The sequence below is a fragment of the Schistocerca gregaria genome, chromosome X (assembly GCF_023897955.1).
Source record: "Schistocerca gregaria isolate iqSchGreg1 chromosome X, iqSchGreg1.2, whole genome shotgun sequence".
Lineage (NCBI taxonomy): Eukaryota > Metazoa > Arthropoda > Insecta > Orthoptera > Acrididae > Schistocerca > Schistocerca gregaria.
The window spans coordinates 828162091-828178060 of record NC_064931.1 but is presented as its reverse complement, the minus strand read 5'-3'; positions in this window follow the sequence as shown (position 1 = coordinate 828178060).

Here is a 15970-nt window from a genome sequence, read left to right as displayed (position 1 = left end):
GTGATGTATCCTACTCCATGTGTAGCAGCAGTCAGAGCAGCAGGTGGCACCACAGTGACACAATGAACTTTTACAAATCGGTTACTTCAAGGACAGCTCCGAGTCAGACGCCCGTAGCGTGCATCCCATTGAGCCCAAACCACCGCCACTTGTGACTTTAGTAGTGTCACGCGAGAGCTCATTGCAGGGTAACGGGGGTCTGTTGCATTTCCTGATGAAAGCTGGTTCTGCTTCAGTGACTTTGATCGCTGTATGTTGGTTAGGAGGATGTCAGTTGAGAGCCAGCTAACAACATGTCTGAGTGCTAGACACTTCGAGTCATGGTCTGGGTTGTGATTTCGTATGGCAGCAGGATCACTCTCGTGGTTATCCCACGCACGTTGACACCAAATTTGTAAGTCAGTCAGGTGATTCGAGATGTTGTGCTACCATTCAGGGACGGAATTCCAGGGGTAGTTTTCCAATAAGGTAACGCTCGCCCACATACCACAGTTGTACCATATGTGCTCTACAGAGTATCGACATCTTGCCTAAGCCTGCTAACTCAGCTGATCTGTCTCCAACCGAGCTCATATGGGATATCATCGGACGACAACACCAGCGTCTTCCACAACCATAATTAAATGTCCCTGTATTGACCGACCCAGTGGAACAGGCGTGGACCTCCATCCTACAAACTGACATCCGACATCTGTGCAACGCAATGCGTCCACGTTTGCATCCAGTATTCTGGCGGTCACACTGGTTGTTAGTGTACCAGCATTTCACATTTGCAGTGATTTATCCTGCGCTTACATTAACCTATGCTATTGCAAGGCAATCACTTAAATATGTTACCAAGACAGATTTATTCCCGAAATTTCATTACTCCACATAAACCAATTTTTGGTGTTGCGATATACTTTCCAACACTGTATGTATGAGTACATTTCAGATCTACCCACGGTCAACCATAGTCAGCATAAGTATCGAGTGGGATTTGCCAACGTAAACTGGTGGACAGGTATAGGAGGGAACAGAAAACAGTGGAAAGTGTCAAAGATAAACGCTAGGTCCTGATGTCACTGCAGTGTGGCTGGTCGCACTTAAGGGACTTTCTCCGCTTCACCTCTTCAAAAGAGGAATCACGCAACACCACTGTCTGTCCCCTATGTTTATTCATTGCTTGCCTTGATGGGAGTAGATTGTAGGAGTAAATGTTGCCTGTGAATGCTTGTGAATGAAATGATCCTTACTCCATCCATTATCTAACTTCAATGTCTCGAACGCGAGGCTGATTCCATGTACAACAGAGTCAAGGTTTCCTTTATGTCTCATCTTGAAATATGTCAGCGGACCCCTTATTTCATGAATAATTATAAACTGGAAAAGAATGATAAAGTGATTGCCCCTCTTTGTGTTTGGAATATTTTATATTGTAAGTGTGGTGCCAGATGTTATCAGTAGCAACTGGTGGTGTGATCTGGAATCTTTTATGCTACTTAAATGATTTATATACCATGCGTCCTATCCCCATCCCCTCACACATGCCTACACCGAAAGTTTAGTGGAAACGAAATGTAGATCTGTTTTGAAAGAAACTAAGATACAGGATAAGCCAAGTGCTATAAAATAAGTCCTAATGCTCGCTGCTTTGAGCCTCTACCTATCACACGCCTGCTTAAATCCAAGTTATCCCTTATGCAAAAATATTAATTGTATTTTTTAGGGCCTTATCAAAGCGTGCAAATTCATTCTTTGCTACAAGCGTGATAGTTAATGAACGTGATGTGGGTAGAAGTGCGTAGCGATCAATTCATAAATGAAATCACAAGAGGTAGACTCGATAAAGAAATTGGATACGGAAACCCTTTTTTTCAGACTCCCTCTTAAGATGTAACGGAAAGAAATTTCTGCAGCAATTGCAGCGGAATTACTGAAGTTGCTAGCGGTACAGTCTAAAACGGTAAATAAAAATATTGTGAAAAACAACAGAAGACACGAGAATGAGATTATTTATTTATTTATTGCTTACAATTTTGTTGTTGGTTGGATTATAAAACTAACTGCACAGTGTACATAACTGACACTTCATAGCTAAAAGAAATGTGTCTCCCTACTGCGCTTCAGCCTCTTGGCATACAGATACTACACATACGGAGTCAGAACGACGTATCCCATACTACTGCATAATTCGTCATTGCTACACTATCAGTTTTGTAAATTTCACTTCTACACTACATTACACTTCACTAGAAAATGTTTTGAGAATTACGTCATGGAGTCTTGGAGTCTTGTCTGTTGCATCATTTGTTTGCTACATCGTTAAAGCTTGGTGCGCTGAGGTATACGTTTGAAATGTGTTAGGTCAGATCCTCATTACTTCAGTCTGACAGCCTTGTTATTTCTTATACTCGTATTATCACAAGATAAATCTCTAGTTCATTGGTGAGTACTCTGTCTATCAGCACATCTGGAATAAGCTACAGATTTTCACATTGTTATATCAGAGTTATTTGCAGATGGGGGTTTGTACTTTCAACTCGTGGTTACATGTAACACAAAAATTTCTGAACTGTTGAAGGCAGCTAAATTGCTTCCGTGTTCCATTGAGAAAATTTCAAAGATCATTCATTCCTTTTACTTTATTGAAAAATATGTGAAATATTATTGGAAATGAAACAACGTAGCCAGAATCGTAAGAGATCGTCTTCGTAATGCTGGTGACGGGAGTTACATCATGAACAGGGCTACGGGTTCGAAAGTGTGTAAACTCTGAGGAAGCTTCTTCACTGCTTCAAACAGTGTCTGCCGGGAAGGTCCGCATTCTAATCTGTCGGAAAGTTACATATCGTAAATTTCTTATTACTGTGCAGAAATAACGTACATTACTGAATGCACAAAAAATGAATAGGTAAAAAATAAGTAACTCGATCAATAAAAATAAAAATAAAAATGTAGAGGCTTGTCTGTTTGTTACGTACATTAATATTTCCAGAAACACCTCATTAACGAAACCAGAATTGCTTCCATTGTATCTGACAGCTTGCACAGCATCGCTTGAAGGGTTAATTTCGAAGACATTCCTCCACGCTTTGTATTTATTAAAAGAAATTCGCTAGAACACTTGTGGGAACATTCGATTGAGCAAAGATACAGAAGGTAATTCCTTTGGCATGCAGGTTGACATGCTGGTCAACTAGCGCTCTCTGGGATAAGCTGCCCGCTGCCTACCTTGTGGTCCTCAGAGCAAAGTACAAAGAGTCCGATGGACAAAAGCCGCGACGGCGAGTGGATGTGGCTTATCTCGGCTCTTCAAATGTTGACGGAGGTTGCCAAGTAGCTGACACAGTTGGAGTTGGCGTTATCACAGCACACATAATGCCGCCAGGATTAGTCGCAGCCACTTGCGATGCAGTTCTTTGTTCCGCCACCAAAGCCATAAGTACGAGGTGCGGCCGCTATGTGGTGCCTACTTCCGTTGTCCTGCATCTTGTCTTCCTCCGAACGAAGCTCTATGCTATTAACCACAAATTTATTTACACACTTTGTAATCATGACTTCTGTGTGTGGTAGAAAAGGTTCATCCATCTCCTTTCTTAATTTACGTTATCTGGTGGATTCTGATGTTTGCTTGCTTCTATGATAATTATATCTCTGAATTGGTCTAAAAACTACTCCAACTTCTAAAATGACCCTTACATGTCTTTAGGTCTGAAAAAACTTTGTTGATTCATTAAATGTCGAGAATTCTGTGGTTTTAACTCAGTAATTTCTTTTCCTGATATTCGGGCCCTAAACCTTTTGGCCATCTTCAGAGTGAACCGACGGACTGAAACTGCAAAATGGTTCAAATGGCTCTGAGCACTACGCGACTTAACAGCTGAGGTCATCAGTCCCGACGTAAACTGCAGTACTCCTTATAAAGCACTAGAAACATTAATATATGGTAAACATTATGCATGAACTGATTTTGTGGCTACACGTTCTTTCCACTTGTGCATGCTCTTTACCGCCGATCAAAGTCTGTGGCGCTTGTGTATCTGTGGTTTAAAACGACGGAACGAGAACTGTAGCTTTAGTCTGTCGACTCTCTCTGAAGATGGCGAGAAGGTATACGAACGAAATAACAGGTATGGAAGAAACACAGCTTACGCGGTTGCGTTTCCGAAATTTAGTGATGATGCACGTCAAGTCCTATGTTGTAAATTATCCAAAATATCGTGGCGTTTTAGGTTTCACATGTTGGAGTTAATCGAATGAAGAAAACCTACCGACCTTAGTTACAGTTTCTGTAGCAACTAAGGTTCCTCAGTACCTCTTAATTTTCAGGAACCTAGTATTGTATTTCACATATGTTGCTACTTCCTTTTAAAATATATTGACAAACATAGCAAAGTGGACTTCACAACACATTCCAAAATTATATGCCTGAGAGATACCGACAAAGCAGAACACCATAACTTGATGAAATCTTGGCATGTCAAGATTCCTCAATGCTAATTAGTCCTAAGACGGAGCAACGTATCGAATTTTTTCTTATTAATTATTTTGTATTTCTGACCACACTGTTCACCTGAGACTTCCAACGACCTGGAATTTGTTGTCCTTTTACATATATATCTTTGTTGTTAGTGTCAGAACATGTGCTACGCAATCGCGACGGAGTTTGGTCTTTTATACAGTCGTTATACTCGTATACCGATCAAATTTTAATGATCTTTTTCTTGCACGATTTTGTAGTCACCTTTATTTAATAGTTACCATTCTCGTGTGAAGGACATTTTGTACAGTAATTTCTATTTCAAGAATAGGTATCTAGTGTAAAAGGGGAGGAATTATTTTACTTTGTACTCAAAATAAGTGAAAACGTAAGTAAAAATTATCATAATATTACAGTGCACATTTTACTGGAAAATGGTGTGTTGTGATTTTACTACACTGCCTTAGGTTTCTAGAAGTCTTACGTATAAGGAAGTATGAAACTAGTGGCATTATAAAAGCAACATCTCCTAACGTCCCAGCTATACATTTTTAACACAATATCAAATTCAACTGCTGTTGATCAGCAATCAACTTTTTTCTTCCGTACGTCGGGGTACATGTTCTTATAAGGTGAATATTACTTCTATTTCTGGAAGTACTTTTGCCGATTAACACAACCATTCTGGCATTTCTAAAATACAAATTTAAAAAATCTTTGAATCAGATAGACCCAAGCATATGCGTATATGCTATATGGAAGGTACGTCTGTCTTAATATTATAACTTTAAGATTCTTTGCAGTTCTAAGATATCCAACAAAAGACGTCTACATTCTAATAAAACCTAGCATGAAGACTAGCATGAAAGTCATCTGTTATCGCGTCTAAAAATTAGATTTCGACACCGAGGATGTTACATCACTGCAGTACAGCATATTCCGCACAATGAAATTAAAAAGACACTTTATAGAAATACACTCCTGGAAATTGAAATAAGAACACCGTGAATTCATTGTCCCAAGAAGGGAAACTTTATTGACACATTCCTGAGGTCAGATACATCACATGATCACACTGACAGAACCACAGGGACATAGACACAGGCAACAGAGCATGCACAATGTCGGCACTACTACAGTGTATATCCACCTTTCGCAGCAATGCAGGCTGCTATTCTCCCATGGAGACGATCGTAGAGATGCTGGATGTAGTCCTGTGGAACGGCTTGCCATGTCATTTCCAACTGGCGCCTCAGCTGGACCAGCGTTCGTGCTGGACGTGCAGACGGCGTGAGACGACGCTTCATCCAGTCCCAAACATGCTCAATGGGGGACAGATTCGGAGATCCTGCTGGCCAGGGTAGTTGACTTACACCTTATAGAGCACGTTGGGTGGCACGGGATACATGCGGACGTGCATTGTCCTGTTGGAACAGCAAGTTCCCTTGCTGGTCTAGGAATGGTAGAACGATGGGTTCGATGACGGTTTGGATGTACCGTGCACTATCCAGTGTCCCCTCGACGATCACTAGAGGTGTACGGCCAGTGTAGGAGATCGTTCCCCACACCATGATGCCGGGTGTTGGCCCTGTGTGCCTCGGTCGTATGCAGTCCTGATTGTGGCGCTCACCTGCACGGCGCCAAACACGCATACGACCATCATTGGCACCAAGGCAGAAGCGACTCTCATCGCTGAAGACGACACGTCTCCATTCGTCCCTCCATTCACGCCTGTCGCGACTCCACTGGAGGCGGGCTGCACGATGTTGGGGCGTGAGCGGAAGACGGCCTAACGGTGTGCGGGACCGTAGCCCAGCTTCATGGAGACAGTTGCGAATGGTCCTCGCCGATACCCCAGGAGCAACAGTGTCCCTAATTTGCTGGGAAGTGGCGGTGCTGTCCCCTATGGCACTTTGTAGGATCCTACGGTCTTGGCGTGCATCCGTGCGTCGCTGCGGTCCGGTCCCAGGTCGACGGGCACGTGCACCTTCCGCTGACCACTGGCGACAACATCGATATACTGTGGAGACCTCACACCCCACTTGTTGAGCAATTCGGCGGTACGTCCACCCGGCCTCCCGCATGCCCACTATACGCCCTCGCTCAAAGTCCGTCAACTGCACATGCGGTTCACGTCCACGCTGTCGCGGCATGCTACCAGTGTAAAAGACTGCGATGGAGCTCCGTATGCCACGGCAAACTGGCTGACACTGACGGCGGCGGTGCACAAATGCTGCGCAGCTAGCGCCATTCGACGGCCAACACCGCGGTTCCTGGTGTGTCCGCTGTGCCGTGCGTGTGATCATTGCTTGTACAGCCCTCTCGCAGTGTCCTGAGCAAGTATTGTGGGTCTGACACACCGGTGTCAATGTGTTCTTTTTTCCATTTCCAGGAGTGTAAATGTATAGGTATTGCAGAACTGTAACAAAATCAGACAAAAGTTTAATCTTTCGTTAATCAAAACGTAAAATTTTAAAAAAGTGTATAAACGTATGCTGAATATATTTATGCAAATGATTTAAAAAGAATTTGGTGAAACAAACAGGATCTCGTAACTGGAGGAAACTGGTGAACCGCACGTGCAGTGACGTTATTGGATGAGCTAACAAATAATTAATCATGGAGATTCTGCTTGTAACTGTATTGGTCAGCGTTTCAAAGCAAATTAGCACGTTTATCAGACCCAAAAACAAACAGTGATGAACTGAGATGCAACACGGCCGAACCAAGCAACAAATACTGGGGGCCCTTAAGGCACACCGATTCCGCAACGTTGCTCAAGGAAATGAACGCCGAAAGAATTTCGTGACACACCAACATCGTTGATGCACACCGAGAAAACCTGAAGAGCATCACAATTAATTCAGTGTGTCCATTGAGATCAGTTTGAATACTATAGATAACCACTAATTAAGTAAAATTGTTGTGTATCTAATGTAGATATTCGCGTTGGCGAAGCGTGACAAAAGCAAATACACATTCACAATCTAAAGATTCTGAAGCGATCAGACAGGGTAAAGATGCTTCTCTGGAACTGACAGCCATTAGAGAGCAGCTCTGCCGGAAAAAAATTATTGTTCTGCTTTCGTGAATCATAGCTAAATCTGTAGAGCATTTGTCTATATAACTGAATTACAGTTATAACCAGATGTGTAACAATTGTTGGAAATCAGTGTGACGAACGAAATGTTGCCATATTGCGAATGTAACCAATGTTGATAAATATATAAAGAGAAACGCATTGGGAACTGAGCAAAGAATAACTGGGAAATAAACAGCCCTATATAAACGAATTTATATTCACATATTGCAAAACTGTATACTCTAAATCTTAAACTATTGGCGACCCTAATTTTGGTTTAACCACCGCAGTGCTTTATTAGACATTGTCCTATTGGATATGATACGCCCTTGCTTTCCTTTAAACCGAACCATGCTGTATGTTGGCCCTTTTTAACTATGCAAATAATTGGCAGAGTTGAAAGAAGAGATAAAGTGGTGACCGTTGGAATAACTGCTGCTGAATGAAATGTTCCAAATTCTAGTCTAGCGCTTACCAGTTTAATCGAGGACCCAGATATGAAATTCACAATTCCATGTACATGTGGACAGATTTTCTTCGACAAAAATTAAATCGTCTTACAGAGCTTACTCTCACATGCAGATCTCAAATGGTTTATTGAAGTGGTTATGGAGGATCCGGAATTTAATTTTGGACGTGGTGTTGGAAGCTACTTTCGTCTACTGTCGCTATTAAATGCTGTCGCCGTTGCCGTAAAGAACGCTTTCCTAACACTGAGAGGTGTGATGATCGTTTTGGACACGTGAGACGAGTAAGATGAGGAGGGGCGCACAACCAGCACAAGGATTATGAGCACCAGCAGTGTCGCAACTTCGCCGAAATATTCCAGAGGTGGACGTCATTTCTGGCGTCTGGTAGACACTGACCTCGTCGAAGGCCTTCAATGATAGCAATTTAGAATCAGTGCAGTTTGATCCCTTCACTATCCCTAACTTCCCACTGTCGATTCCTCCCGCCGCGTCTGTTATGTCGGCTACTGTGGGAGTCAGCCCTGACACAAACGAGTTAGGCGAGAAGTTACGACGGTCGGTGGCAGGTATCAAAAATGATCTGAAGTTAATGAAACACCTTGTTTCTGAAAAGGAAAGAAACAGAACTAAACTTCTCGTTAAGAAGTGGCTTCCTGTGCCTCCGACACGCAATTACAATTACTCTCTATTACTACTCGCAGAACGCAGGCTGAGTATCGTCTTCCTGCTATACTCAGTACTGATGCTCTCGAAGTCTGCGACCGAACAGGGCCAGACCAGCGATGGGCGGCCGGTTAAGTCAGCGTCGACAGCTGGCGCAGAACTTAGTCTTCCTATACCTGTGACACTAACGATATTCTCTTTATTCAACAGACAAAACAGCTGTTACAGGCTCAGTGTTCTATTATTCAGGATGTAATTCCTAGAGGTCCACAACACGGCCATCTCAATCATTGCATTTATTGTCGTTAGTCAATGTCCCATGCAAATATATCACTTTCAAGTCACTACATAGAAGGTGTTAATATTTCAAGCAGCCCGTGTTGGACAGCCAAGCCTACAATAACATACTAGTCTGCAATAACGAAGAATCAGCTATAAATATCAACAACAGAATCGGCGCAATAGTAACTTCGTTGATGACACACTTGGAATCACCATTCCTGGGTCATTGGCGATTTGAGAAACCAGAATATTAAAGAAAAACTTTGTAGCTTCCTTTCTACTGTCTAAATCTGTTTTGTGGATTTAAAGTTTTGGACTTAATTGTTGCGATAAACGTAAAAACTAGATACATTTATTTACGACATTTTAAAATAACGATTAGTTTACAGTCTCTCGATAAGTACGATTAAGCACTGAATTTACGCTAGTGACTCCTGGTGTACAATAAATGTTTCGAAACATATCGCTACAGTAAAGAACACCGAATAAGAACTCTATCAGAATTAAAGGGAGCAAAACATATTTAGAATGACAGACCGTATTATTTCATGTAATTTCTCCTCTTTAATTTGACAGGATTATTTCGTTCTGTTAGTTCCAAAATTTCATGAGCTGAAATTCTGCTGCTCTAAGAAAGATGGCAAATAACTATGTTCTGCATATTGTGAATATTATTTCAACAGAAAGAAGATGAAAAAAATTTAATGAAGCTTTATGGTCCCAGTGAACGAGAATCTGAATTGAGGAGGGAGGCGTCATAGGGTAATCCGTGCAGATGTACAGAGCCACTATGCCAGGGTGGCGTACCGGCTGGCGACCTCTCTGGTGAGCAGGAGACTCACGTTTGAAAACCGGCCTTGGTGCAAATTTTCATTCGTCACTTCTGTCTGCATATATGCATCAAAGACAAAAAAAAAGTACGTGATTTGTGTGTATACAAGGAGCGAAATGGCTCCTCGGAGTTGCCACCTCTGTGGCCCTAATCCGATGGGGAATAAAGACCAACTGGGCTTGGATGACAGATATAATATGCCATTCGAAACTGTATTTCAGAACTCCTCAATCGTTGTTGTTGTCAGTGGTGGCGAGCCAGTCTCTCGACAGCCTATGACGAGGCTCATTCGTTGTGTCAGACATTTGCAGGCCAACAGTCGAACATCCTCTGTCTCGAGTGTGTCAGGACAGGACGGACGACATGCCTTCATGCGTTAGCGTGTTTAGAGGTAACATCGTGGACATCTCGAAGATGGAGTGCAGCCACCAGTCTCAACAGGCAAGAAATGTAACCGCTGATGTCAGAGCTACTGGCTACGCAAACCAGAGGTAGCCGTGTTGCGTACCTAGAGTTGCACACTACCAAAACTACGGACCGGTAGTTTTGGCACAGTGCATAAATGACGTAGAAATTCAGATAATAAGAACCGCTCATCGTTCAGCGTTCGTCAACTGTGTATTTTATATCGTTACAAAATATTAATTGCACTTTACCAGTAATAAAAATTAGTTGATCGCGTAACTTCTGCGCTTTTATGCAACCAAAGCAATTATGTTTGATGCAAGTACAGTTTACATGTACAAACATATAAAATCTATATAATTCTTGTTGCCATTTTGTAGTCAATAGAACGTCGTTCCTCATGAGCAAAGGCATGAGTTTCCTGTTATTATTTTGAAGTACGAAAGTTGTTTATGAATAACAAAAACATTTTTATACAAGTTCGACGAACTACTGAAGCGATGTCTAGTACGGTTTTAGACCAAAGCTACAAGGAAAAATACCGCGGTATACGCTTACTTAGGATAGCCTACAGTATTTTTACAACTCCATGTCTACTCTACTGGACACCACACGAACACGCAAGGTGCTAGGCTAATACGGCGAGTGCTACCTGCTCCCCTGCACTTACAGATACGTCTATCGAGATGCTATACACAGAACTGTTAAGTGAAACTCGATTGGATAGGTGATTAAGTGCCACTGTTGTGTTCAGTGGCCGGCCGCGGTGGCCGTGCGGTTCTAGGCGCTTCAGTCCGGAAGCCCGCTACTGATACTGTCGCAGGTTCGAATCCTGCCTCGGGCATGGATGTGTGTGATGTCCTTAGGTTAGTTAGGTTTAAGCAGTTCTAAGTTCTAGGGACCTGATGACCTCAGATGTTAAGTCCCACAGCGCTCAGAGCCATTTGAACCATTTTTGTGTTCAGTGTTGTCTTTGGGGGCACCACTGTCGGTGTGCCTCTACTGCCGCTGCCTCAAGGGTCGTCGTGCTGACAGACCGTTGTGTTTCAGTCGTCGTCGCACTGTCCGCGTGGATGCTTGTGTTGCCGTAAGCAACCCATTTCCTGACCCAAGGAACATGGCTTGTCTGTACATTCCTGTACGGCCGACCAAACAATATGTCTGTTGAGATCCGGCATGGCGGTTACAAAGGCCCTCCATCCTGAACCTATCGATTCCATGTTCGATTGAGAGTCATGATTTTGCAACAAACACGAGCAGCAATATTCCGGGACAGTAATCCATCAACTGCATTCTGTATAGGTCACCTTCCTGTTGTCGAACTGCGACACGTTCTAGTATTCGTTCCTCCTTGTTACAGAGGGCCTAACACGATCTTCTCACAACCCGGCCGGTGGGGCCGTGCGGTTCTAGGCGCTTCAGTCTGGAACCACGTGACCGCTACGGTCGCAGGTTCGAATCTTGCCTAGGGCATGGGTGTGTGTGATGTCCTTAGGTTAGTTAGGTTTAAGTAGTTCTAAGTTCTAGGGGACTGATGACCACAGATGTTAAGTCCCATAGTACTCAGAGCCATTTGAACCACTTTTTTTTCTTCTCACAAACAACAAACATTCAAAAGCGATATTTGAATGAGATATCAGCTGTATAACCTTTCCTAATATGAGGGGCGTTAATAAGCAATGCAACACATTTTGTTTCTGAATGTAGGTTGGTTATATTCGAATACACCACATTATTCCCCACTCTTTTCGCTACAGAATACTGTTTCGACATAATCTCCGTTCAATGCTACGGCCTTACGCCACCTTTTTTACTGCGAGGGCCTGTATGGCTGCATGGTACTACTCTACTGGCCGACGTCGGAGCCAACGTCTTGTTGCATAAAAATACTCTTCATCATCCACGTACTGCGTTTCACGGCGTGCATTCTTCACTGGGACAAATAGGTGGAAGTCGGAAGGTAGGTTGGATGAGGAGCAACAGTCCAATGACGTTTTGTGAGCTGCTCTCGAGTCCACTGACCTCGATGAGGCCTTAAGTTGACAAATGGAACAAGAAGTTTCTTTTCTTCACCTCGAACGAGCGTGTCCGCACGTTCCAACATTGCAGGAGACGCGGCTGTGTGTGGCCAGCAGGCACGCCGGAGATCGGAAAGGTTTATGGGATCTTGTAGCAAAGATGGCAGACGCCTCACACAACGACTCACTGTCAGGTCTGCGTAGACATTCTGCAGATGCCTATGAATATATGTGATGCTCTGGTATTCCTCCAAAAGAATCAAAATGACAGCTCGCACCTCCACAACAGAAGCCATTTTGAAGGTTACGTATAGCGCCGCCAGCTATAGTAACCTCATGAAACTATAGGGACTGAAGGGATAATAATGCACCATGCTCCACAACAAACTCCGCATTTTTTCAACAAAAATTAGACGGGAAAAATGTGCTGTATTACTTATTGAAAGTCCCTTGTATACAGGGTGGTCCATTGATAGTGACCGGGCCAAATAACTAACGAAATTAGAAGCATCAACTGTAAAAACTAGAAAGAACGAAACTCGTCTAGCTTGAACGAGGAAACCAGATGGCGCTATGGTTGGTCCGCTAGATGGCGCTGCCATAGGTCAAACGTATATCAACTGCGTTTTTTTTAAAATAGGAACCCCCATTTTTTATTGCACATTCGAGTAGTACGTAAAGAAATATGAATGTTTTAGTTGGCCCCCTTATTCCGCTTTATGATAGATGGCGCTGTAATAGTCACAAACATATAAGTACGTGGTATCACGTAACATTCCGCCAGTGCGGACGGTATTTGCTTCGTGATACATTACCTGTGTTAAAACGTACCGTTTACCAACTGCGGAGAATGTCGATATCGTGTTGATGTATGGCTATTATGATCAAAATGCCCAACGGGCTTGTGCTATATATGCTGCTCGGTATCCAGGATGACAACATCCAAGTGTCGGGACTGTTCGCTGGATAGTTACGTTATTTAAGGAAACAGGAACTGTTCAGCCACATGTGAAACGTCAGCCACGACCTGCAACAAATAATGATGCCCAAGTAGGTGTTTTAGCTGCTGTCGCGGCTAATACGCATATGAGTAGCAGACAAATTGCGCGAGAATCGGGAATCTCAGAAATGTCGGTGTTGACAATGTTACATCAACATCGATTGCACCCGTACCATATTTCTATGCACCAGGAATTGCATGGCGACGACTTTGAACCTCATGCAGAGTTCTGCCACTGGGCACAAGAGAAATTACGGGACGATTACAGATTTTTTGCACGCGTTCTATTTAGCGACGAAGCGTCATTCACCAACGGCGGTACCGTAAACCGGCATAATATGCACTACTGGACAACGGAAATTCCACGATGGCTGTGACAATTGGAACATCAGTGACCTTGGCGGGTTAATGTATGGTGCAGCATTATGGGAGGAAGGATAATTGGGCCCTCATTTTATAGATGGCAATATATATGGTGCAATGTATCCTGATTTTCTACATAGTGTTCTACCGATGTTTCTACAAGATGTTTCACTGCATGACAGAAAGGCGATATACTTCCAACACGATGGATTTCCAGCAGATAGCTCGCGTGCGGTTGAAGCGGTACTGAATAGCATATTTCATGACAGGTGGATTGGTCGTCGAACCACCATACCATGGCCCGCACGTTCACTGGATCTGACGTCCCCGCATTTCTTTCTGTGGGGAAAGTTGAAGGAAATTTGCTATCGTGATCCACCGACAACGCCTGACAACATGCGTCAGCACATTGTCAATGCATGTGCGAACATTACGGAAGGCGTACTACTCGCTGTTGAGAGGAATGTCGTTTCACATATTGCCAAATGCATTGAGGTTGACGGACATCATTTTCAGCATTTATTGCATTAACGTGGTATTTACGAGTAATCACGCTGTAACAGCATACGTCCTCAGAAATGATAAGTTCACAAAGGTACATTAGAACAACCGAAATAAATTGCTTAAACGTACCTACGTTCTAAAACGTGCCTGTTACCAACTGTTCGTCTAAAATTGTGAGCCATATGTTTGTGACTATTACAGCGCCATCTATCACAAAGCGAAAAAAGTGGTCCAACTAAAAAATTTATATATCTTTACGTACTACACTAATATGAAATAAAAATGGAGGTTCCTATTTTTAAAAAAACGCAGTTGATATCCGTCTGACCTATGGCAGCTCCATCTAGCGGGCCAACCATAGCGCCATCTGGTCTCCCCCTTCAAGCTAGACAAGTTTCGTTCTTTGTAGTTTTTTCGTTTGACGCTTATTTCGTGAAACATATTTGGCCCTGTCACGATCAGTAGACCAACCTGCATAGAACGTAGATGGCGTTACACCTTCCTACTTTGTGTGGTTGTGGTAAAATGCTAATTATTTGCATGTGCAAGCAGGTAGTACACTTGATTCCAGTCTGACGCTAGCAGGATGCCACCTTGCAATTTTAAAGACCAGCAGCGTAATTTTTATTTCATGAGTTCATTTTCCAGCAGTGTGCGACAACACAGTGCGTGTCATTTTGTTGCATTAGCTTATCTACAGTGTTCTTTTCTTTCTTCCTAGAAAGATATGATTAAAGTCATTCACTGATTACTACGTCGTTACACTCTGCCTTGTAGTAATATGGTGTACACATTGGTACACTTCATATCTAACGAAACAGTTGCACAGTTTCTCGAAACTGACATTATATGCCGTTCTACAATTCCCTGTCGTATAAAGGATGAACCAGAACTCCGTCGGCAAACTTTAAGAGGTACTTCAGGGATAACTCCCGAATATTTTGGTATAAGGGACACACGGTCTAGCCGGCTGCAGTGGCCGAGTGGTTCTAGGCGCTAGAGTCTGTGATCGCACGACCGCTACGGTCGCAGGTTCGAATCCTGCCTCGGGCATGGATGTGTGTGATGTCCTTAGGTTAGTTAGGTTTAACTAGTTTTATGTTCTAGGGGACTGATGACCTCAGAAGTTAAGTCTCATAATGCTCAGAGCAATTTTGAACACACAGTCTCCGGCGGCTCGTTACAGGGGAATTAGGTAATTATGATGTTTTCAGTTTGTTAGCGCAGTCACACTTGTTTCTTTGAAAATACCTTGGCTGTGGTGAAGAAGCCTGTAAGATGCAATAACCGAAACGTACACCACGTAACACAGAGTAATGCAACAACCACAATAGGAGCATCTGAGCATAGCATCCTTGTCCCGCTCATCCACTGCATTCAGTGAACCCAAACACGAAGTGCACATCGTCCAGCTTTTCATCAGTAAATCTATCCATACCCCCATTTATCACTGTTAATGTTCAACTGGAGCTGTCGGAAGAAGAAAACCCAAGACAGAACTGTGCAGTAATGGAAGGCGAGGAAAACAATGGATTTTATTGTTGTCAACAGCAGGTATCCTGAGGGAATGTAAACAAGACAGACAGTGCATACCGTCGACATTTGTCCAGTTTTGCACTGTTTTCGTGCAAAATACGTTGAAAGCTAACTGGGGCAAGAAAACAAACGAAATGCAGTAACTCTGTAACGAGCTGACGGAGACAGTGCTCCCCGACACCAAAATACTCACACTGTATCTCTGAACAACCTCTAAAAGCTCGTACGTGGAACTCTCGTTCACCCTGTATATTACGAATAGTCGCAGGTAACGAAAATCACTCTTTTTGTAGCACAGTGCCCGTTTTATGAATATTCTTCACCCACCACTCCATAACTAAGTTTTCCATTGT